The following is a 25,745-nucleotide window of genomic DNA, read 5'->3' on the forward strand; positions in this document are numbered from 1 at the left end:
ACTGCAGAATTCTATGAAATATAGTTTAGGGTGTGACCTGTTGAATTCTCGCACAGACAGGTCCTCAGCTTCCCCAAATTACATTTCCCAGGATTCTACAGGAGCAAATTGGGCAATAGCAAAGTGAGCCCCTCCACTTTAGAATGCTAATGTGATATTGTCCCCATGTAGACACAGAATATGATATAGCTCTTGGCCTGATTCAGTCTACATTTCATAGAATCATAGATTTGTAAAAGACCACATGGGTCATCTAGTCCAACCCCCTGCCATACAGGAAAAACACAATCACCCCCAACAGATGGCCATCCAGCCTCTGTTTAAAAGCCTTCAAAAAGGAGCCTCCACCACACTCCAAGGCAAAGAGTTTCACTGTTGAATATCTTTGACAATCAGGAAGTTGTTCCTAATATTCAGGTGGAATCTCCTTTCCTGTAATTTCAACCCATTGCTCTGAATCCTAGTTTCCATGGCAGCAGAAAACAAGCCCTCTCTCTTCCTTATGTCATCCTTTCATGTATTTATCTCTCAACCTTCCCTTCTGCAGGCTAAACATACCCAAATCTTTAAGATGCTCCGCATAGGGAATGGTCTCCAGACCTTTGATCATTTCAGTCACCTTCCTCTGAACATGTTCTAGCTTGTCAATATTTCTCTTAAATTATGGTGCCCAGAATTGGATGCAATATTCCAGGTGAGGTCTGACCAAAGCAGAATAGAGAAGCATCATGATTTCCCTTGATCTAAAAACTATATCCTTTGGATGCAGTCTAAAATACCATTGACTTTTTTAGCTGCTGCATCATACGGTGTGCTCATATTCAACTTGTTGTCCACGAAGGCCCAAAGATGCTTTTCATATGGACCCATTCTGTATCTCTGCATTTCATTTTCTTTTCTGCCTAAATGAAGTATTCTACATTTCTCTTTGTTGAAATTCATTTTGTTAGTTTTGGCACAGATCTGTTGAGGTCATTTTGAATTCTGATCCTGTCTTCTGGAGTATTAGTTATCCCTCCTAATTTGGTGTCATCTGCAAACTTGCCTTCTGAACATTTATCCAAGTAATTAATAAAAACGTTGAACAGCAATGGGTCTAGGACAGAACCCTGTGACATCTTGCTAGTCACTTCTTTCCAGGATGAAGAGAAACCACTGATGAGCAGCCTTTGAGTTCGATCAAGTAACCAATTGCAAATCCACCAAACAGTAGTATTGTCTAGCCCACATTTTACTAGTTTGTTTGCAAGAAGGTCATGGGGAATCTTGTCAAAAGTCTTACTGAAATCAGTATATGCTACATCAAAAGCATTCCCTGCATCTACCAAGCTTGTAACTCTATCGAAAAAAGAGATAAAATTAGGCTGGCCTGACTTGTTTTTGAGAAATCCATGTTGACTTCTAGTAATCACAGCATTCTTTTGTAAGTGATTACAGACAGCCTCCTTAATTATCTGCTCCAGAATCTTTCCTGGTATTGATGTTAGGCTGACTGGATGGTAATTATTGGTTCCTCTTTTTTTCCCCATCTTGAAAATCGTGATAAGTTTTGCCCTCTTCCTGTCTGCTGGGACATATGCTGTTCTCCAAGAGTGCTCAAAGATTATTGCCAGAGGTTCTGGCAAATTCCTTTAATACTCTTGGATATAGTTCATCTGGTCCTGGAGACTTGAATTCATTTAGAATAGACAGACATTCCTGGATTTCTTCTTTACCTATTTTGGATTGCATTTCCCCTATTACCTCATTCACTCCATATTGCTCAGATTGAGCACCAATTCCCTTTGGAAGAAGACTGAGGCAAAGAAAGTGTTGAGAAGTTCTGTCCTTTCCATATTCCCCGTTGACATTTCACCACCTTCTCCACACAGAGGCCCTAATGTTTCCTTGTTCTTCCTTTTTCGACTGGCATAACCAAAGAACCCCTTTTATTGTTTTTAATCTCTCTGGCAAGCTTGAACTCATTTGTACTTTAGCCTTTTGGATCTTTCCCCTACATGCATTGGCTATTTGTTTGAATTCCTCTTTTGGTCATTTCCCCCCTATTCCATTTCTTGTACATGTCTCTTTTAAATCTTAGCTCAGTTGAAAGTTCTTTAGACATCCATTCTCATTTCCTTTCCCCCCTCCTTGTTTGTACTGTTTGCATTTGTGCCTTCAGTATCTCACTTTTAAGAAATCCCCATCCATCATTAATTCCCTTCTCTTTCAGCATTCCTATCCATAGGATCACACTCAGTATTCTCTAAATTTTATATTCAGCTCTCCTAAAATCCAGAATGCATGTCTGACTTCTCTTCATTTCTCCTTTCCTCTGTATCACAAACTCCAGGAGGACATGGTCACTACCACCTAAAGATCCCACCATTTCCACTCCATTTAACAGGCCCTCAGTGTTGGTTATGATCAGATCCAAAATAGCTGATCCTATTGTTGCTTCTTCCACATTCTAAACAATAAAATTATCTGCAAGGCAAGTGAGGAATTTGTTAGACTTTGTACTCTTGGCAGAGTTTGTTTTTCAATAAATATGAGAATCGTTGATATCTCATATTACTACTACTATTCTTTCTGCATGTTTTCTGCATATTTGCTCATTTGTTCAAGAAAGGCTTCATCCAGGTCTTCTGACTGGCTTGGAGGTCTGTAGTAGACGCCCACAAGTACATCATTTTTAGTTCTTGCTCTCTTAATTCTTATCCATATGCTCAAATCAGGATTGAAGTCCTGAAGTCCTCTTCACAGGTGTAAACATCCTTAAGATATAATGTGGCACACACGCACACCCTCTCCTATTTGGACTTCTCTGAAATAAGTTATACCCCTCCATTACTACATCTCACCAGGTTTCAGTGATGCCTATTACATTGTAACCATTTTGTTGTGCTAAGAGTTCCAGTTCATCTTGTGTATTTCCTATGTTCTGTGCATTCATGTAGAGACATCTAATCCCATGGGACATTCCCTCCTAGCAGGTTATTTAACATTACTGTCCTCTCACTATTCGATACTTGTTGTGTTTGTCCAACTCTCTCTTTAGCCTTTGGGCTGTTTTGTCTGGCCCTTGATAAAGTACTGTCCCCAAGAATATTGTCACCTTCCACCACATTCTGAAAGCTGTGCAGATCTTAATAACTTTCTGTAACAAGGAGAAAAATTGTGAAATGATGTACTATTTACACTGAAAATTAAATTTATGGCCATGTTCATCTATGTTGTACTCAGTATGTGTTTTAGTTAATTTGTACCTACTAATACCTAGGCAAACCTGGAAACCTGACCTGGCATAAATGGTCTCTGTAACTCTTTCATTCAATGTAAGGGTTAAATCTTCTTGAACTGATTTGTTCTGGGTCTGCCAAGATGTTGGGATTCTGCTTTTTTGCTTCCTTGCAATTTTAATATATTGTTTTATTCTTTAATCCCCTCTAAGACTCCTTAAGCTCTCTGAGCCATTGAAATAATCTTTCTTCTCGTCTTCCCCCATGCTCTCCTTAGCCCTAGCCAAGAGCTACAGTGAGATAGCCTTGTTTATTTTCCCCATATAGCTGTAGAAGATTTGATATATTGTGCTAAGGCAGGTTTTGAAATGGATATTTCAATAGCTCCAATGCTAGTTGTCACAATGCTTAAGTATGAATATGTTTGAATGTTGCACACGTTTCTTGAGTATTACAGGAAAAAGGAAAACACATATTGAAGAACAAAATCAAATCAAACTGCATTTTATAAACCTAACAACAATGGGCAAAATCTGCCTAATGAGTCATTTTATTTGACAGAGAGCTAAAGTTCTTAGCAGCATCAACACCTTCAAATAAGGCAAGAATTCACAAGGTCAAGCTTTTTTTATCCCATGACAAAGTTATGATCCAAAAGAAACAAGAAACATGGGGAAATTTTGTGTTTGGAGCTCTCTATATAATTTATATTCAAAATTCTGGCTTTTTATTAATATCAAGAATCTTGGAACAAAGACTGAAAAATAGTATACGAATAAACTAAGTATCCTTTCTAGTTATGTTCTTTTAGTGGTATAATTTATATAGGATACTTTCAGCTAACTATGGATAATAAAGCTGGAACTGCTTCTTCATTTGTCTCTTTAAAAGTATACAATATACTGTAAAGAATTAAGAGCAAGTTTGGTTGAATAAACTGGCAAAGGGGAAAGTATCCTTAACTGAAATATGGGTACTAGCAATCTTCTCTTCCTAGTCACATATTTCAGTATAGTGTCTTGATGGAAAGACACTTGGGAAGATTATTGTTTGTTTCATTTTTGAAGTGGTACTACTGGTCACGGCAAATTTTCTTGAGTCTAATTCATTACTGGTCTTGAAAAGGGATTACTTTCTCATGTGCCACATTACCTGATTAATTTGCTTGATCTAATTGGCCCAAGGGGCCAGATATCTTCATTGAAGTGCATTTTATTCGCTCTGTTAGTGGTGTGAGGGGGTGAGTGGGATTGCCTTCAGCCTGAAGATGTTTTGACTCTAATGTTTCAGGAGGCATCTGCCAGACACTGGGAGGCCACACTGGCCTTTCACAGACCCACAGTGGGCTGCATCACTTGCTGCCCATTGATACTTTTTAAAATATATATATATTAAAATATCCAAAATGACTTACACCTGGGCCTATTTACAAGTTCCAGGTCATTTCCTGGTCAGGAAAAAATGTCTTTGCTGGACCTTTTTTAAAAAAGCAAAATCAGGGATTTTTTTTTTTTTAGCAAAAACGTTGTATACTCAATTTGGGGATATGCAGGAAGGCTCTGAAGACCTCAGAAAGAGCCTTGGAGAATTTTATACTAAGAGGGATATACACCACAGGCAACATTTCCTTTTGTCATTTTTAGTTTTATACTAACACTAGTCCTTGGTCTGTAGTACAGTACTATTTACATCTCTTGGTCACAACTTGAATGTTGTTTCTCATGCTACAGCTTAAAGGATTTGGGGCTTTCAAAAAAAAAAAAAGAGGAAGTTGCTTTTTTTTGGTCCTCAGCTCCTTGAAATCCTCAGCCAAAACTAATCCAAAAAGTAACATTTCTCAAGCTGTGTTAAAAATACAGCATTGGATTACAGCTAGAGGCAGGCATCCAGGCACCAGAGAAGTGGGATTTATTTTTAAAAGGAATCTGTTTCTCATCCAGTGGTGGGAAGAAATGGGGAGCTGAACTGGAAGACCAGGAACTCAAGAGTGTGGAAGCAATGCTTATCTGAGCAAATGCTGGAAAAGTTCAGGTTTGCAAGCAAAATGTATTGCAGTGTTGATGGTGGCCCTTGCTTTTCCAAAAGCCATTATATTCAGTTCTTTAAACCCAGAATTGTTGAAACCTTTAGCTCTTTGGTTGTTTATCCCTTTCATGATGTCTATGGTTCCATCAGAGGCTTTTCTATAACATGAAAGCAGTGGGCAAGGGAGCCAGTATGTGGCTAAGTTGCCACTGAGAATGTAACAGCACTGGAATGACAAAACTGTTTGCATTGCCTGAAAGAAAACCTGATAAATATTGTAAAACTGTTAATACTGGGTTTTCTAGGAAGATGAATCATGCTCTAGTTTTGACCTTAAGATGCTGGACAGCATCAGTTAAAGAAAGGTTAGAGCTTCCATAATCATTTAAATTCAAGACACTGCTTAAAAGTCTTTCTTTCCTGTAGTGTTTTTATTGTCTGTCTGGCATGGGGCTGCCATTTTACGTGATGAAATACGCTTCTGTGCAGTAGGGAGCTCAAACATCATTCCATCTAGGACTGAGATAACGCAAGTGCCAGAATATACAAAGTCATAAGGAGCAAGCGTATACATGTATGTGATTGTGTTTATGTGAGAGAGAGAGTGAAAAATAACACACACATCTTGCTTCAGTTTAACACAATGTCAATAGGAATTAAAGCTTCCATTTTGTTACAAAAGTCACTGTAAGCAAACTCTTTTATGTACCGTTCATCTCCTCTTTGGCTCCTCTTTGACTATCACTGCTAACTTCTCTTTTACAAGGAAGATGCAAGATCCTTTGGAATGCTCTGACATTTGTAGCTTTTAAATCAGATCTAAATGGTTTCCATCTGTCTTAACCTCACCTGGCTATCAGGGAATATGGCTTCTATGATGGTATTTAAACATTCCTTCCATTTTGCAAACACTCTCTAAGGAATAGTGTATTATTCTTGTCTGCAGACATGGGATAAAAATTCTTGATTTTCCAACTTCTTGACAGATGTCATGGAAAAGTCAATGGTATTTATTCCTGTACTATCAAAACAGTCAGGATTTCCCCCATAAAGTATACAAAATTCTCCACAATCTTTAAAAATGTTGAATTGTGAAGAAACATATATGGTTTTACTCAAAATGGTACGATTTTGATGACTAATATTGTAATTGTAGGTCTGCCTTCAGCCATTACTTGCATTTCACAACATTTTGAGAAAGAGGGATAAGATAGCTCAGGAGTGAATTGAAAAGATTATGGGCTGGTTTTCTAGTATTGCTCGATAATAGGGCCAAGATATGCAATCTGGCAGCCATCCCCTTTCAACCTCTAGCCCAAAGAATCCTAAAATAATGCATTTTTGGACACTCTTTCTTGACCTGCTTGCCAACTCCAACTTCCTGATTCCTTTTCATGTCTAATAATTCACTTTCTCCACACCAAGGCTGCTCCCCTGCAACCCCTTTTACTAGCATTCTTTCTCAGATGGCAACAAGGAAAAGAAGTCAAATTGAAAGAGTTTTTTATATGTGTGAAACTCTTTTATACATAGTACTCATACAGCATGTTGCCGATATTCAAATTGAATTAAGACACTTCCTCACCCTCTGCTAGGAGTTCAGTTTGTCCTTTTCCAAGAAGAAAAGCACATCTTGTGGCCAGGCAAGTTCCACCAGGTTCATAGATTTCTTGATAAATTAAAATGTTGGCCCTCATTCCCAGTTGCAGCCATGGACATGAAATCTGCATCTTAGTGTGAGTTTTGAAGAAGCTATCCATGCTGATGACCCTAACCCTGAAATATGTTCAATTACCTGATATTCTTTCTTCTGAACATAGTTATGTGTTTTCTGGCCAAAAAGAAATACATTTACAAAATACTATTAGAAAAAAAGAATTTTTGGGAATAAGTATTCTGTATAGATATATCACATAGTGGGCTATTATTATTATTATTATTATTATTATTATTATTATTATTATTATTATTATTCCCTGCTTTATCTCTCCCAAAGGGGATTCAAAATGGCCTAAAATAAAAGCATTAGCACACAATTTAAAATATACAACTATACAAACATCAACACAGAATTAAATATAAACAGCATCTAAAAATTCACAATTACGAACCCTTCAAAGATTTTCATTGCATATTCAAACTTAAAATCACAGAATCCCCAGAATTGATCTTAAAAACCTTCTTCATGGGGATTTTGTGCAAATCCCCCCCCCCATTCTTTCCTATGAAAAAAACATATTTCCAGCTTGCTGTGTGTAGGATGACTATTTTCTGTGCAGAATTTTGCCAAAATTGAATTATGCTGGGGCCTTGAGCTTTTTGTATGTATACTTATGTCTGCAGGAATGACAATTTACAGTTGTGCAGCAACCAGAGTACTATTGTTACTTTACTGTGTATCAGAGCTAAAAAAGTGTCATTGGTATGTAATGGACATCAGACATCAATACATCAGGTGCCTTTGCCAGTGTTCAGTTATGTAATTCAGTAAAGGGATTATTTCTTCTTCTTCTTCTTCTTCTTCTTCTTCTTCTTCTTCTTCTCTTTATTTATACTTCACCTTTCTCCCTGTGAGGAGTCAAGGTGACTAACACACACTTTGGTCATAATTTTTAAACAAAACAAATACAAAAATAAATAATAATTAACTAATACAGTGTGGATTTAGATTAAAATACAGGTTAAAATATAATAAATACACTTAAAATAGCATTTAAAAATCATAATCCCCTCTTAGTATCTCTGCTATTTCTATGTATCTTTGTTACATAGTTAGGTCTATAGGTAATTGCTCGTGATTGAGTATGATTGTCTTCCAAGTGTAGAGTCTTGGCAGTGGGTCCATAGGTGACTGTGGAGATCTATTCTGGATACACATGGTCTGTCACAATGAGAACATACTTTTCCAGATGGATGGTAGGCACAAGGGTTTGCTGTATGTGCCTACCTTCTGGCATGTTTTTCCCTTTCACCCACTATTTGTGCTTCCTCAAAATCCATAGCATTTTTAGTAACAACTGACCTCCAGTCAAAACACTCAAGGGCCAGGGCTTCCAAGTTTTCAGTGTTCATTACACATTTTTAGCTTTAATTCCATCCTTAAAACTCTTTTGCTGTCCACCGGCATTTCATTCTCCATTCTTGAGCTGAGAATAAAGTAACTGCTTTGGGAAATGATGATCGGGCATTCAGACAATGTGGCCAGTCCAGCAAAGTGTGTAGAAAGAATTGTCGCTTCAATGCTAGTGGTCTTTGCTTCTTCTAGAATGCTGTCATTTGTCCTCCTGTTGTCCCAAGAGATTTGCAGGATTTTTTTGGAGGCAACACTGATGGAGTTATTCCAGAAGTTAAGAGTGACATGTCTGACTGGTCCACATTTCGCAAGTGTATAACAGCATTGGGAGAATGTCTTTATACACGAGCATCTTTATATCCCTACGAATGTCCCGATCCTCAAACACTCTTTGCTTCATTTGAAAAAAATGTTGCACTCGCTGAGCTCAGACTGTGCTGTATTTCAGAGAGGTGGCTGCCTAGGTAGCCAAAATGGTAAACATTTCATTACACCACACCATTTTATTGCTGGCACTGCAGAGGGATTGGTTGGTCCCTACTGGTAGAGCACTTTGGTTTTTCTCAATGTTAAGTGAGAGGCCAAGCTTTTACTATGCTTCCACGAAGGTTTTTTTAAAAGCAGCTTGTAGATCTTGAGTTTGGAGTTTTGCTGACAAATATACATTCAGAAAACTGACATAATTATTCATTCCCATATGGACAAAATAATTAAGAATTTACATCCCCCTTTTATTTCAGAAAAATAGACTTCTAGGATTTTTAGTTGTCACTGGAAAGGCTTTCAGAAGTTTTCCCATTAGAAATTTGAGCAGGATAAGCAATAGGTGGTTCTGGAAAATTTTGGGAAGGAGTTTCACATTCAAAGTCCACCAATATTTGTGTCACTCTGACAACTGTATCATGGAATACAGGAGTAAGTTCCACCTTTCTCCTGGCTCCCTAGCAAAAAAATGAATGACCAGTCTAAGGAAGGTTATACATTCCATTCATACGACAGTTATGAATATATAGATGTCTTCAGAAGAAACAAGTAGGGACATTTAAGGATTGCATGTTCATTTCTAGATAAGAATGCAACACATTTCCTCAAAAAAAAAACCATGATAGTAGTCAAGCAATAACATCAATGCTACTTCTCCCCAGGTCCCTCAAGCTCCATTGAAACATTTAACACCTCTGCTTGTGTGTGTGAGAGAACTAGCAAAATGCATTGAGCCTTGGATGTTCTTTCAGTGACTTTCCCCATAGCATGGGATTTGAGATATCTGCAAGCACCATTTACTCTGATTATAACACAGAGCTGTCAGTAATAAAATTATATTTGCTTTCCTTCTTTCATTTGCCCACCCTCATATTATCATTTTATGAGGACTTTGAAAAGAAGTATATTGATTTTTGAAGATTCATTGTCTGTGTCTCTGCCCCTACAGTTGCAAATTGAACATGAATCTTGAAGAATGTTCAGAACTGAATTAAGTCCAATGTGTAGGAATATTTTGAATATTTTATGATTATTTAAATTTGGATATCTCCCAACCCTTTCCAAATAAGTCCAGTTAGAATTCACGTCGTGAGGCACACTACTACTAGATACATGCCACTATCATAATTTATTTACAGTATTTATATTCTGCCCTTCTCACCCTGAAAGGGACTCAGAGCAGATCACAGAAGATACATATGTGGCAAAGATTAAATGCTGTTTATACACAGACAAGACAGACAATTGTACATAGAAGAAGGTATATATAGGTTTTTTCCCATCGCTTGTGCTCAGTTCTGACCACGGGGTGAGGGAGTGTGTGTGTGGGGGGGGGGTGTGCTGTCACTCCATCTCCTTTCCAAAGAGCTTTTTTTTAATTAATAAACTTCCTCCTATTTTGGTTATTTCTGGCATTTTTCTTTAGGAGTACCTTAAAATAACTCCCCTCGCTTTTAAGTGGTACCTATTTATCTACTAACATGTTCTGCTTTAGAACCATTAGGTTGGCAGAAGCTAGGCTAAAGTCCAGGAGCTCACCCTGACCTGGGCTTCAAACTGTCAACCTTGAATTGACAAGATGTACTGGAGCTGGTGGTTTAACTTGCTGTGCTGAAGCTAAATCCTTCCTACCCTAAAACAAATATTTCATCCTGCCTTCAGGAGAAATCAATAGATATGAAAAAAGAAAACAGAATAAGACTCTCGGGAAAGAGTTATAGATCCATCCCAGACACTACTAATTTATTTATAAGTCTAGAAGGATGGGTAATCAAATGGCCTTCCAGCACATTTTATTATTTTGATCTGCATTTCCCAGCATTCCATACTACTGTCTGAGTTGTCTTGAACTGCTGGGCATTGCAATCCAACAATGCGCTGGAGAACTGTGTGATTTCTATCCTTGGTCTAGCAACTTAAAACTACAGAGGTGGAAAAGGTGCAGTCCTGGAGCCACAGCCATTTTTGTGGTCTCTCAAAACTCTTGTACTTCCTTGCTCTTTTATTGAAAAGAAAAGAGTGTGAATTGTGTCTTCACAAGATATCCAGGGGAGGCAATTCATTTCTTAGATAGGTTAAACCTCCTTCCTTTAATATTTTAAAAATGACCAATTACTTACTTTAAAAAAAATGAGGTAATGTTAGCAGTCTGAAACTTACTGGAAGATTTTCTAGAAGAAAATTGGCTTGGAGCTGTAGAGGTTGCTGTCAGGACCCAGGCTACAGAGCACCAATAACCATGCGCAGAGGCCAGATTCTATCTAATATCTTTATTAAAGGAATATATAAAGTCAATAAAAACAAGTGAAGAATATAGTTCAGAAGTAGACCTTTCAGGAAAGGTCAAATATAGTCCAGGAAAACAATGTCCAATATGTGATATTAGAGTCCAAAGTTATAATCCAATAACCGAAACACACACTTTGCCAAGCAAAGTGTGGGGAAATGACAGGGTCCTTTAGTCCAATGGAGCTTGACAACAAGGCTGGAAGCAAACTAGATTCTTGGCAAACAAGACTTGATACGTGACAACAAGAGGCAAGAAGCAAGAACGAGGTCCGTGGCGAGATCCGGGGACAAGGCAGGCTTGGAACTAGAACAAGGTCCGTGGCAAGGTCCTGGAAACAAGGAACTGGAGTAGCGTAGTCCACACACGATCTCACTCCTGAAGCTGACGAATTGACTCCGCAAGGATTTCCTTGCGGGTAAACACCTATAGAGGATCTTGTTTTCCCGCCAAGGAACACTTTCCCTGGGGAACAAGAAGCGAAACCCATACTGTGTCCAGATGCATGACTCCTTAAGATTTCCCAAGGGAAACAGGCTTAATCAGCTAATTGTCTGGCAGCGATTCTGGCGCTTCGGCGCTTCGCCTCCCTAGCGCCTCTATCTCGATTATAATTATCCCGGCGAGAGAACGGGGGAGATTTCTGCTCAAGGCTTGTTTGGCTGACTTCTTGTGGGCAAACATCTTGCAGGTGCAGGGGCTCCAATTCTGGCTGAAATGGTGGGAAACCCAAGTTTTCCTCTTCGTCTGCCACAATAGTACTAGGAAGGGGACTACATGGCCCATGAGACATCACAGTTGCCCACCCCTGCGAAACATAAAACCCACCAGCTGAACTTGTGGAATTGCGGTGCAGTCACAACACTACCTAGTTTATTATAGGAAACAAAGATGAAACCAAAAGTGAAACTTCAGTGCACCATCCATTGAGAGGTGCTCCATTTTAGGGCTAAAGTTGACACCCTGTAAATGGGATGGCAAAGCAGCTGGTTTCAAAAGGCAGCAGTACTCTGTTTAGGAATCTATTTTTAACATTTCCACCAGCAATGCACATCTCTTCCAGTAATATATAACTGCAGAAGGAAGAAGAGGAAGAAGAATAACAAACTGCAATCAGAATGAAATGTGAAGTTGGCAGTATGTATTCTCCATACAGCAGCACATCATTCATCCCTCTCCTCATCCTGAAGGGGAGGGAGAAAGAGAGTGAGGGAGGAGGCAAGGAGAAGCAGGGTGCCAATATGCCTGCTTCAGTTGAATCAGCATTTTCTTCCCTCCTCCCATTCCACCTTCCATCTCTAATGCAGAAACCTATAGCTCCAGAACTAATACTTTCCCACACCGCATTAATCCTAATTGACTTGGTTATTTCCCCTCCTACTATTTGCCGTGACCATGCCATCTGCCTCTTGGGAACCTACTGACACGTTGGCACACAGATTCTCCTGCTGGCAGCTTTATCCGGGGGGGGGGGGGGGATATTGCTTGTTGTTGTTGCTGCAAATGAGAGCTGTAGGCAGTGTCCCCTGCCCATGGAATATTTCCAAAACATAATTGGGAAGAACGTTAGAGAAGAAACTGGACACAACTTGTGAGTCAATGACTTCTTAGAGATGGGAACGACATATTTCTAGAACTGTGGTTTGTCAGAATTTTTTATTCTATAACTATGGACATTAACCAATGTTACCAATGAAGTTTTTGCAAGTCCTCTCATCTTTAAACCATTAAATGTATATTAGAAGCAACATGATCACATCTGTATATATGCAGTACCAGCCCAATACATTGTAAACCTGAGGAGAAAGATGGGACCATTCCTAGTTCTTTTTCCACAACCAGCAAAATAAACACTTCAGCAAGTCCCAAATGTAAATCACATTGCATGATGAAATCCTCAGAATGTGAAGTGTATTATAGACACCTGTAAAATTTGGGACGAGGAGGCAGGGGATGCTGAAAAATGTCCCAAAGGCATGACTGGGCAGCATGGGGACGATTGATCCCCTGGGACAGGGAATCGATTAGCTACACTGCTAACTATGGCTTTCTCTTTTTCCCACCTGGTGGACATCTCTTCAGAGAAAAGAGAAAAAACTCACATTTCCTAGTGGCTGTCAAGCCATGCGTACTGTAACTGGTTTGAGGCCACTGTCTGTGTTTGTGTAACCACCTTCTGGTTTTGAATCTGTTCCAGGCATCTTAATCTAATCACTCAGCGAAACCTTCTGCCAAAAGGGTTCAAAGCCAATCTAAGTGGTTAGTGTATATAAGCCATTACTGAATCCAGTATTGGATAGTAAATAAACATATAAGAAAATCCTATTGATTCATTGTACCTACTCAAATAGAATTCAGCCATCTGTATAAAGTTAGAGTCAACCAATATATTTCAAATTCATTTTCTTCTATACGTAAATTTGCTTCCAAGTAAATAAATGAGGGGATAACTACAAGCCTTGAAATATGGCATCTTGTGGGAAATGGGTGAAGAAGCAGATGCACTATCCCTCCAAAAAATGAAATATTGCCTGCCTGTTCTTTATACAGAGTCTAGCAATTGCAGTAGGCACCTAGTGGTTTTTTCCCTTCTTAATCTGAAGGCAATAAAATACAGTGGTTTTTAAAAAGAAGTCAGAATATTCACACGTCAAAAGAAGGCACTTGATTCTGAGTTAGAAAGCAAGATTATTTTATTCAAGGTGCAACTGAGGACAAGAACCTTTCCAGGTTCTCTGTATATAGAGGACTTCTTGTTTAGCTGTTCCCTTGAGTTTGTGCCAGTTCTTCAGCAGTGAGTAGGAACAGGCACAATGTGAAAGTTAGCTTGAACACTGAATGAAACTCTGAGAGAAAATCAACAGGATGCTAGGACAAGCAGCAAAGTGCTATGTGCTGTTGCATAAAACAGAGCAGCCTGGGATCTCTCTTCTCTTCTCTTCTCTTCTCTTCTCTTCTCTTCTCTCTCTCTCTCTCTCTCTCTCAAACACACACACACACACACACCTACCTTTTCATAGAATTAATCTTAGAATGAAATTATAGAATCATAAAATGTTAAGAGATAAAACAAGATGCAGGGTCCATCTAGTCTAATTCCAGGATATGCAAGTATGTGTAACTAAAGGAATCCCGAAAGATGCTTATTCAGCCTCCCAGGAAGTTCCACTGTCACTATATGTGTGTGTGTATGGATATGTGTATGTATGTGTATGTGTGCACGAATGTATGTATGTGTATGTGTGCACACGTGCGTTATATATATATATACTAGCTGTGCCCGGCCACGCGTTGCTGTGGCGAAGTATGGTGGTATGGGAAATAAAGTATTGAGGAATTGGTGGTAGTTAAGGTAAAGGGTAAACATTTTCCCCTGACGTTAAGTCCAGTCATGTCTGATTCTGGGGGTTGGTGCTCATCTCCATTTCTAAGCCGAAGAGCCGGCGTTGTCCGTAGACTCCTCCAAGGTCATGTGGGATGACTGCATGGAGCGGCGTTACCTTCCCACCGGAGCAGTGCCTATTGATGCACTCACATTTGCATGTTTTTGAACTTCTGGGTTGGCAGAAGCTGGGGCTAACAATGGGTGCTCTCTCCGCTCCCCCAATTCAAACCTACGGCCTTTCGGTCCAGAAGTTCAGCAGCTCAGCGCTTTAACACGCTGCGCCATCAGGGGATATTATTTCCTAAAAGTTGTGAATATACAATATTTCTGATTGGTTTTTTTTGTGTCTCTTGGAGGCAAGTATGAATGCTGCAATTAGGAAAAATGATTAGGATGTAATGGCCTTGCAGCTTTAAAGCCTGGCTGTTTCCTCTGAGTGATTTTTTTGTTGGGAGGTGTTAGCTGGCCCTGATTGTTTCCTGTCTGGAATTCCCTTGTTTTCAGAGTGGTGTTGTTTGCGATATTTTATGTGCTTCTAATGTCTGTGGCCCTAAGAAAACAGAGGATTTGCCAGTCTTTGATGATGGGAATACTTTGCTGGGAGGTGTTAGCTGGCCCTGATTGTTTCCTGTGTGGAATTCCCCTGTTTTCAGAGTGTTGTTCTTTATTTAGTGTTCTGATTTTAGAGATTGTATTGTTCTGTTTTATTATACCACATTAATTTTTATATATTCTGATTTTAATGTTTTTGAATACTTGGAGCCAGATTGTATTCAGTTTCACGGTTGACCGCAACACAATAATAATAATAATAATAATAATAATAGTAATAATAATGACTTTGGTAATACACAGTGCTTCACTGCCTTCTCAGCTTCCTTTCTGAAAGAATCCTTTCTTGGGAGGTGTTAGCTGGCCCTGATTGTTTCCTTTGTGGAATTTCCAATTTCACTGCTTTATTTACTTTCTTTATTTCTTTATTTACTGTCCTGGTTTTAGAGATTATATTGTTCTGCATTATTCTATCCCAGAAATTATTTCATATCAAAGTAGAATCTCACTTATCCAACATTTGCTTATGCAATGTTCTGGATTATCCAACGCAGTCTGCCTTTTCATAATCAATGTTTTTGTAGTCGGTGTTTTAAATTCATTGTGATATTTTAGTGGTAAATTTGTAAATACAGTACAGTAGAGTCTCACTTATCCAACATAAACGGGCCGGAAGAATGCTGGATAAGCGAATATGTTGGATAATAAGGAGGCATTGAGGAAAAGCCTATTAAACATCAAATTAGCTTATGATTTTACAAATGAAACACCAAAACATCATGTTATACAACAAATTTGACAGAAAAAGTAGTTCAATACGCAGTAATGCTATGTAGTAATTACTGTATTTATGAATTTAGCACCAAAATATCACAATATATTGAAAACATTGACTACAAAAATGCGTTGGATAATCCAGAACGTTGGATAAGTGAGTGTTGGATAAGTGAGACTCTACTGTAATTACTACATAACATTACTGCACGTGGAACTACCTTTTCTGTCAAATTTGTTGTATAATATGATGTTTTGGTGCTTAATTTGTATAACGATTACCTAATTTGATGTTTAATCGGCTTTTCCTGAATCCCTTCTTATTATCCAACATATTCACTTATCCTGCCGGCCTGTTTATGTTGGATAAGTGAGACTCTACTGTATATTGATAATCTTGAATTATCTGCTTAGAACTGGATTATATGAGGCAGCTTCTTCACAGCTGTATAAAATGCACACTGAAGTGGATTATATGGCAGTGTGGAGTCAAGATAATCCAGTGCAAAGCAGATAATATAAGATTATAAATGGGTTATATAGCTGTGTAGAAGGGCCTTGAATCTACACTACCATATAATCCAGTGCAAATTAGATAATCTGTGGAAGAAGCCTAAGTGAGGCCTAAATCTGCCTGTCCCCTAACTGAATCTTGGCTGTCCTTTGGCTGAATTGGTTGCTAGGCGACCAAGTGGGCAGAGATTAGCCCTCTAAACTGGCAGCAATTGGATAAAAACAATTATTGCTCTCCCTCTAATTAGGACTTTATTTTTCTTTTCTTTTTGTTGTATCAACCGTGAGGCGTGGGTGATGGGTTGTGTTGTCAAATTTCGAGGTTGGGGGGCCTGTACTTTTGTTGTTTTGTGGGTCGCCGTGATGCCATCACTCTTTTATATATACAGAGCCGTCCTCAGGTATTTTAATGTAGTAGGCAAAGATAATTTTTGCGACCACCCCCGTGGCACGGGGGAGGTGCCACGTGGCGCGGGGTTCATGGCGAGGCCAGGTCATGTGGGCTGCATGGTGACAAGGCCCAGGCCGTGGCAGGAAGGTCCGTCCCGAAGGTGAAGGAGGCGGGGGGTGGCACCACCCATCTGGGGGCCTCAACAGCGCCCCCAGGACGATGGCGCCACAGGCAAATGCCTAGATTGCCTAGTGGTTGGACTGCCTCTGTGTGTGTGTGTGTGTGTGTGTGTGTGTGTGTGTGTGTGTATATATATATATATATATATATATATATATATATATATATATAGAAGAGTTTGAGATTTATCAGAAATGAGATGAACACAGAACAGAAGTTAATGAATCAACATTTCTCTATTTTAAAGGGCCCTGGATAAAAGCTATACAAATGTACCTGTATTTTGTCAGCAGGTATGGTTAAGTTTGAATGACGTGGGGTTCAAACTGCCTGTGCATCCATAGAAGATTGATAGGGAGGGAGGGAGAGGGAGAGGGAGAGCTATGCAACCAATATGAGTACTGCAACAATGTACTATTTCTCAATGGCCTTACAAACACTATTTAGACATGTTCAATATACCAAATTTCACTAAAATTTTCTAGAGCTGACAAAATAAATTTGCATTAAAATATCTGCTAAATATACCCCTGAAGTCAATACATTTCAATGATTTCTGCATGCTTGAATATCACCTTACTTACTTAGGCGATCCCTCGTTGTCCAAGTATTATGGCCTTCCAAGGGTAGCATCTTGGTAGTGATATGTAGGTGACTGTAGAGCTCTATTCTTAACACGGACGTTCTTCCACAGGGAGGACATCAGTTTCCAGGTGGAAGACGGTCCCAGTCAGGGTTGGCTTGATGAGCCTTCCTCTTGGCACTTTTCTCCCTTTTGCCCTCCATTTGTGTCTCTCCAAATTTCACAGCATTGCTGGGCACAGCTGATCTCCAGCTGGAGCACTCAAGGGCCAGGGCTTCCCAGTTCTCAGTGTCTATGCCACAGTTTTAAGGTTAGCTCTAACCCCATCTTTAAATCTCTTTTCCTGTCCACCAACATTCCATTTTCCATCTTGAGCTGGGAGTATAGTATCTGCTTTGGGAGATGGTGATTGGGCATTCGGAAAACATGGCCAGTCCAGCGGAGTTGATGGCGTAGGAGTATCATTTCAATGCTGGAGGTCTTTGCTTCTTCCAGCATGCTGATATTTATCCACCTGTCTTCCCAAGAGATTTGAAGGATTTCTTGGAGGCAACGTTGATGGAATTGTTCCAGGAGCTGAGTGTGAAGTCTGTAGACAGTTCACATTTTCAGGTGTATAACAAGGTTGGGAGGACAATAGCTTTATAAGCAAGCATTTTGTTATCCCTACAGATGTCCTAATCCTCAAACACTTTCTGCTTCATTTGGAGAAATGCTGCAATTGCAGAGCTCAGGTGGTGAATTTCAGTGTCAGTGTTGACTTTTGTGGAGAGGTGGCTGTCAAGGTAGCGGAAATGGTCAACATTTTCTAACATTAAACCATTAAGCTGTATTTCTGGCATTGCAGAGGGATTGGGTGGAGACTGCTGAAAGAGCACTTTGGTTTTCTCAATGTCCAGTGAGAGGCTGAACTTCTCATATGCTTTTGCAAAGATGTTTAGAGTGGCTTGAGGGTCTTCTTCTGAATGCACACAGACTACGTTGTCATCAGTATATTGGAGTACTATAACAGTTGTTGTGGCCTTGGTTTTTGATTTCAGTCTGCTGAGATTAAATAGTTTGCCATCTGTCTGACAGATGATTTCTACTACAGTAGGAAGCTTCCCATCAACAAGATGAAGTATCATAGCGATGAAGATGGAAAATAAAGTTGGGGCAATAAAACATCCCTGTTTGACAACTGATTCCACCTTAAATGTGTTGCTTTGGGAGCCATTACTGTCCAAGATTGTTGCATTATGTCATCATGGAGGAGCTGCAAATGTCCACAAATTTATCAGGGCATCTAATTTTTAGGAGAATTGTCCAGAGGGCATTGCAAACCACTGTGCTGAATACCTTTTTAAGGTCAGTGATTGCCATGTACAGAGGTTGATTTTGTTCCCTGCAATTTGTTTGGACCTGTTGTGCAGTGAAGGCCATATCCACTGTTCCTCTGAAGGGGTGGAGGCCGTTCTGAAATTCTGAGAGGATGTCTTCTGAAATAGGTGAAAGGTGGTTTGCAAGGCTTCTTGTGGGGATTTTCCCAGCAAAGGTTAAAAGGAAGATACCTTGATAATTTCAGCAGTCTGTTCTTTCCCCCTTTTAAAAAGGGTGATGATGGTGGCATCCTTGAAGCCTGCGGGGATTTTCTGTTGCCCACACTTTTTCAATGAGCTGGAGAAGTTGTTGTGTCAGATCAGGTCCACCCTCTTCAGGCTGTAATGATAGATGTCTTCAGTTTATTCCAGTGTAATATGGGTAAATCGTTTTAAAGTGTTGTTTAGAGAAGGGTTCGTTTAGAGGGCTCTTGAAGGTCTTGGGTGTTCATTTTACTTCTTATCTATCTTCCTTGGAGTCTATATTTGGGGGCGATCTTGATTGTCACCATGGATCAAATTAACCTGTAGTCTGTCCAGCAATCATCAGTGCCTGTCGTGGCTCTTGTGAGAAGTAAATCACAGAGGTCTCTGACACATCTCTTTCACGATGTATAATTGCATAGCCTAAGAGGTGCCAATGTTTTGACCAAGTTTCTTCCATGATGTCTTAAACCTGTTTTTCTGGTGGAAGGGTGTGTTGGTGATGACAAGGTTGTGTTCCACACATTTAGTGAGAAGCAGGATGTCAAAACTACAGCATCTAGTGTTGGTTCATAGGCACTTACGATAGTTGCCTGCTGGTTTTCATAGGTCCAGGAACCAAATCTAAGAAGATACCAAGTGCCCACTTAGGCATCCAAAGGAAAGGGAAAGACAATGTGTCCAAGAGAATACAGATATAAGAAATATTGCTGACCAACTAGAGGAATAAACAGACCAGACAACAGAAGTGGAATGAACTAAGAGCAACCTTATTAACTGTTACCTATTTAAATATTTATTGAAAATAGGCAATAAAATTTGGAGGAGCAAATATGATACGGGAATGTCTGGGGCAATCAGTCACCTAAGACTCAAGCCCCCAACCTCAAACAGCCTGAGAATCATGGTTTCTCAAAGGTTCAGCTAAAATATTAGAAGGCTAGCTAGAAAATATAAGCCTCTAAGAGCTAGAGGGCATAAGCCCCCCAAGATGCTTTGACCACTGGTGAGGGCAAATACCCAGGAATCAACCCCAAGTGTCTGCTGTACCCCATATCGCCCACACAAGGTGAATTTAATAGCATGCTATAAGTAACCAAGAAACAACTCCATGCCAGTTTGAGAAAGGTGACTCATTTACATCGAAGTGGTGTACATCCCCTTTCCCAGACCAACATTGCTTTGAAATGGTTATTGACCATTCCAATTTGTTGTGTGTCCATTTTTCTTGAATCTCACCCATATCTTTGAATAATAATAAATGCTTTGCCAGCTAAAGGATCCAGGTCATTGTCCCCAAGATAGATAATCAAAATATGAGGAGGCTGGCAACAGCATTCTTCAAACAGTAGGGGCAGCAATTTATTCTAGAGCAAACCCCTCAGCCCAAGCTATTCCACAGTGGTCATGTCACTCAATCCCAGGTGACCACCGAAATGGTTCCAATGAGCCTAACCTTCAGCCCAATAGTTGAAGCGGGGGTTGCAAATCAAGAGTTGCTGGGCAACAACTTGGGATCTACAAAATAAGCAAGTATTAATGAAGGGGGAAAGGTTGCATATATCTGTGTAAGGCCAAGGACCTACAGAGCCCTATAGCATGCTGTCTTTTAAAGCCATGCCTCCTCTGAACATGTCCTGACCAAATGCCAGGGAAAATATGGTCTAGCTCTTCCCTCAGGAGGCCAGCAAATATATTTCCCACACCTACATTGTTTTACAGGGTGGAAAACTGGGTAAGAATTCTAGCTGTGAATGATTTTCCGTGTCTCATTCTCTGCATATTAAAATTTGGAGAGAGATGGAAACTTTTATCTGAGGGGGAGAATTTTTATTTGGGGTCCCTGCTCTCATTTTGCTGTCCTTGTAACTACATCCCTAGAATATATACCAACTAATCAATTTTAACATTGCCTGTTCAAAAAGTTCTGTGGACATTTGCATATGTGTGCACCTGAATGGTTAGTTGATGTCCTCTTTGAAAATCGTGCCTGTCTCCTCAGTATAGATGTGAGGTTTCAGTAAGCCGTATCTCTGAATGGCATATGTTACTGCTAGGTGCAGCTTTGCTGCCCTCTAGCACCATATTCTTCTCAAAGCACTGCTGCTTCCACTCCTAGCAAATAGAACTCAGAGGAGGAAAAACATCACTGCTCTATCTCCACCCGCACAGTAGGAATGTTTGTAACTACAGAGAGATTAGGGGAAACCTGGGGAGTTCACAATGCCGGCATGATCTTTGCTTGTTCTGCTGCTCTGAGGTGTTTGCTTCTGTGCTCTCAATCTGACCCCCCCCCCCCCCCCCCCCCGCTGCCTGCACATACACACAACAGGCGGACAAAGAAAACACTCAACAGCAAGAAGGAATTAACACAAATCTTTCTCTGAGGTGTTCCCTGCTTTCACTCTTCTGCTTCTGTTTGATTCCCAAATCTCCTTTCTCCTCCTTGCCCAAAGATACGATCATCCTCTACAATTGTTAAGTCTGTCAAAAGCCTGAAACCTTGTGTGGCTGCTCTTTGTCAAAGGCTGCAAACTTATGTCAAGGTTTGCTTAGAGAAACAATTGTATTCTGTGCTGCAGTGGCACCTCAAATGTGCTACAGGCAATGGAAATGTTGGGCCTGTCTTCTGCCTGCTGTGTCAAATAGACTGGATTATTTCAGCAATGCATCTGGGCTTTTTAGGAACAGGTAATACTAAGGCTGTCTGCAATGAGACCGTTCATTCCAAACAATTGCATTATTTCCTATTACGAGTTTTAAAAGATAAGGAAAAAAATTGTTTGGCAAAATCAAGTCTCTCTCCCTCCCTCTCCTCCCCCAACTATCCATTCATTCCATTCTATATGCTACACCCATCTGCTTGAACTTGATGGTAGCAACCTCTGGGTGGCATAATATTTAATATGTATATATACAATTATATTCAGAAAATTAAGTGATCACTTAAACTTAGAGGGGGTTTTCATGCATTCCAACCATAGTTCAGAGATAGTGGGAGTTATAGTCCAAAACATCTAAAGGGAACCAATTTGTGTTTCCTAACCGTGCCTCATCACACCAGAGCATGGATCCACTTTAAATTTGGTCTCTGCCTCCTGCAGAACTCTAGGGTTTATAGTTTGGTGAGGCCCAGGACCTGTCTGACTGAGCTGTCTAAAGGCCCCTCTTTAAAGTAGATTTAAAGTGGATCCAAGCTCTAGAGTGATGAGGTCCCTAAAGAGTGTAAAGGGTAAATAAAGATATTTGGTAATACATGTGCACACACCATGTATGGCATTTATTTGGAATCTTAGCTGCCATGGAATGAAATTGGAAGAAAATCAGGCAAGCACAACAATGTTTTTGATAGTGTCTCAAGGCTATTTGTCCGATTCCTCTCCCCCCAGTTTTTAAATGCTGCTTTTCCATATTATATTTCTTGCAGATTCAACACCCTATAGTCCTGTCAATGACACACTTAGAGAAATACAAAAAGCTTGTCCCTACTCTTTAAAAAAATTGCTGTCTCAACAAAATGTGACAATAGTGAATATGATTTGTTTTCATTGAAACTACGGGTTGAAATGGAGCACAAGGACCATCTAGTCCATCTCCTAGCATGCGGGAACTCACAACTGAAGCACCCTTGAAAAATTCCTAGTGTTTGAGAAAATAGTTATACTATTATCCTATAGTTATACTGTATATCCTATTACTGTTAGATTCTGCTCCCTATACCTGGCTTAATATTAGAGATTTGTCTTATTTTTATTCATAGATAGATAAAAGCATATTCATATTTCAAGCATATTCACAACCACTTTCTATTTTGTTGTTATTGCTGTTGATGGTGGTGTTGTTGTTTTAAAATTCATTTTACCAGCTTTACTGGTGTATTTGTGCCTTTAAAGAACAAAATTGAAAGCTTTGCTATAATGAGTGACAAATGATAACTATAATTGTAACCCGATGAATGGGACAGGCAAGATTTGATGCATTGAGTTTCACAGCAGGAATGCATGAAGCAGAGTCACGAAGTATGGATTCAGTTTCTTTGCCATGACTATTAGAAATTTTCAGGAGGCAGGTATTGAACGAGGGAATTGCATTGTCGAGGCACTAAATATACTCACCTCTGAGAGTCTCTCCATTCTGGGGATTCCTTCCTCCCCAGTCTGTGATTTACACACTAATGTAGTCTCCCTGAATAAATGAAGAAAGAAATCCGAGAGCACCCAAATAATCATGAAGAAGCTTCCATTTCCCTCGAAAGACCTTAAATGCCAGTTTTCTTTACCTAGCCCCTCCATCATGCTGGGCCCATAGTTTCCTAAGTATATTATTGCTCCAGTAAATATTGATTATGGTTTATGACAGGCAAACCACAGACCAACAACAACCACCCTGTCTAGTTATTGATCTTTTCAGTCGCTCCACTCCAGGCTTTCCTAAACAGAGCAGTCCATAAGATACCTAGCAACTGGAAGGGGAGACAGAACAGAGGCTGTCTGTCTTCCCATGCCCTTATGCCCTATGTCTTGTTTATTATATTTCTTTTCGACCTTCCGTATTACTAGCTGTTTGGGAATGGATTACGATTCAGCAAGGGAGACTGAGAAATGGAATACTGAACCTATTGCTCACCCTCTGCATTCCTTCCTTTGGTATCCAGCTTTTCTTCTAACCTTTATGATTCAAATTGAGACTAAACACTTTTCTGAGTGGCCTTGCTACCTCCTTAAAATCATAATGATATGAAAGATTTTTTTTAAAAAAAATTTAGAGTCCAGAGACAATTACTAAATGGATAAGACACCTTGTACAAATAGAGGTGCTGAAGGAATTCAATCTCCATTTTTAAGCTTAAAGTTTGATGCAGTTCTGATAAACTTGGTGGCTCAGGATATGCCCCAAAATGTATAAAATGAGTGGGTTTGTAAACTGTGTACAGAAATATAAAATTAATGGTATGGTGCATGTGTGTTCTGTCAAAAATAATTCAGGTTCATGGAGAAACAAAATGAAATTAAATTTGGAATGGATGAATGCAGTCCCGTATAGCTGGGAATAGCATAATAGCAGCCCACACAAATATGTCCTAGACTTATGACCTCAAGAGATGGCCGGTATTCTGCTTCACCCTCATCACCCACTGGGAGGATAATCACATGGGGGAAAGAGTGAGTATGCGTATTCCCCCTATAGATACAGACAATACGTGTTGCCAGTTTTGCCCGCCTTCACCTACAAAGCTGGCATGACGTCATCTGATGAGAGCCGGTTGGCTTCATGGATATCTGGCACTAGATCAGCATATGCAGCCAATTCTAGCCCCGTATGATGAGGTCATTAGTCATGTATTAACCCCCTCCCCTCCTTGGTTTGCAATTCAGTCATTAAAGACCTTTTTCTTGCCCAGAACTCCCAGAATTTCTGACCATTGAACAAGCTGCACTATGCCTGTAATAAGACAATGTTGATCTGACATGTGATTTTTCACATTTGGGGACATTGTTGTTGTTGTTTTTTTTAAAGAAGGTCTTCACAAATCTATATTTGTGAAACAACATATTTACACATAACAGAGTGGGGTTTTCCCCCTGTTTTCTATATATTTTCTGCTAAAAAATTGTCAATTCTTTTTTTTTAAAGCCTCTTGCAATCTCATCCAGTATGCTCAGTTGTTTTTGGAATTCTTTGTTGTTACTTTTAATAACATTTTATTTTCTAGTTTTCTCCCAGTGATTGGAGAAACAAAGTTTCATATTCCTACTAACAATAGCGTGAGACAGTATTGCTATACCAGACTTATAGGGTATAGAAGAAACAGAATAGTGCTTAATTAATATTTTTAGCAATACTTTTTGGAGTAGGAGAAAAGAAAGATTAAAATAGAAAGGCCTTGGAGATGGCTTTTCAGTTAATTTCTCTGAATTTGAGGGTGGGGGGATTGGTAAATCTGGAAGTAAATGGGATAATTAAAACTTTAGAAGTAGCATACTTGTGTAAGTTATGAAGAAAAATAAAAGAAACTCTAAAGAATCTCCACATGGAAATAAAGAAATTACTAAAATTAATAAGTAAATTCAGGCTGTATAACTTTTGCTGCTACAGCCCTTTTCTGGCTCAGTAGAAGGTCATTTCTTCATTGTTTGCATTATTTATTATAATTATTTAAGCATGTGTGGAGCCTCAAAGGTATAAAATGAACTCAAGCAATTTTCTGCATGTAGACCCACATGGGGGAGTTTTTCATATTTTCTTCCTCATTGGTCTAAAAAGATCAAGCATTAGGATATTCTAGATTACTAAAAAAGCAGAGTGAATTTGGGAGTCCCTGTCTGCTATAAGCCCAATTATTTTCAGTTTGAAGAGAAAGGGAAGTTAAGAGCCAGGTGAGAGAAGACACAAACTTATTTGATAGGAACAAAAACCTACATATTGTGGTCTATATATCTCTAGGCATATTCTTGCTTTCAGAGATTATTTTCAATTTATTTCCTTCTCTTTCTATATAGCCGAATAAAGAAGCAGACCCCACATACACTTTGCTTCCAGTAGGAGAAACTATTGAGAGGTGAAGAGCTAGCTTGAGAGTATTTTCATTCATAATTCTTTTCATAATTCTAAAGTCCTAGAAAGGCAGTCCACACTCAAGTCCTGTGTAATGTAAAAAGCACCAACTGCACACTAAAAATGTTGGTTTTCAGACTTTCTGTTTCAAAATAGTTATC

This window comes from Anolis carolinensis, chromosome 3 (assembly GCF_035594765.1).
Source record: "Anolis carolinensis isolate JA03-04 chromosome 3, rAnoCar3.1.pri, whole genome shotgun sequence".
NCBI classification, from domain to species: Eukaryota; Metazoa; Chordata; class Lepidosauria; order Squamata; family Dactyloidae; genus Anolis; species Anolis carolinensis.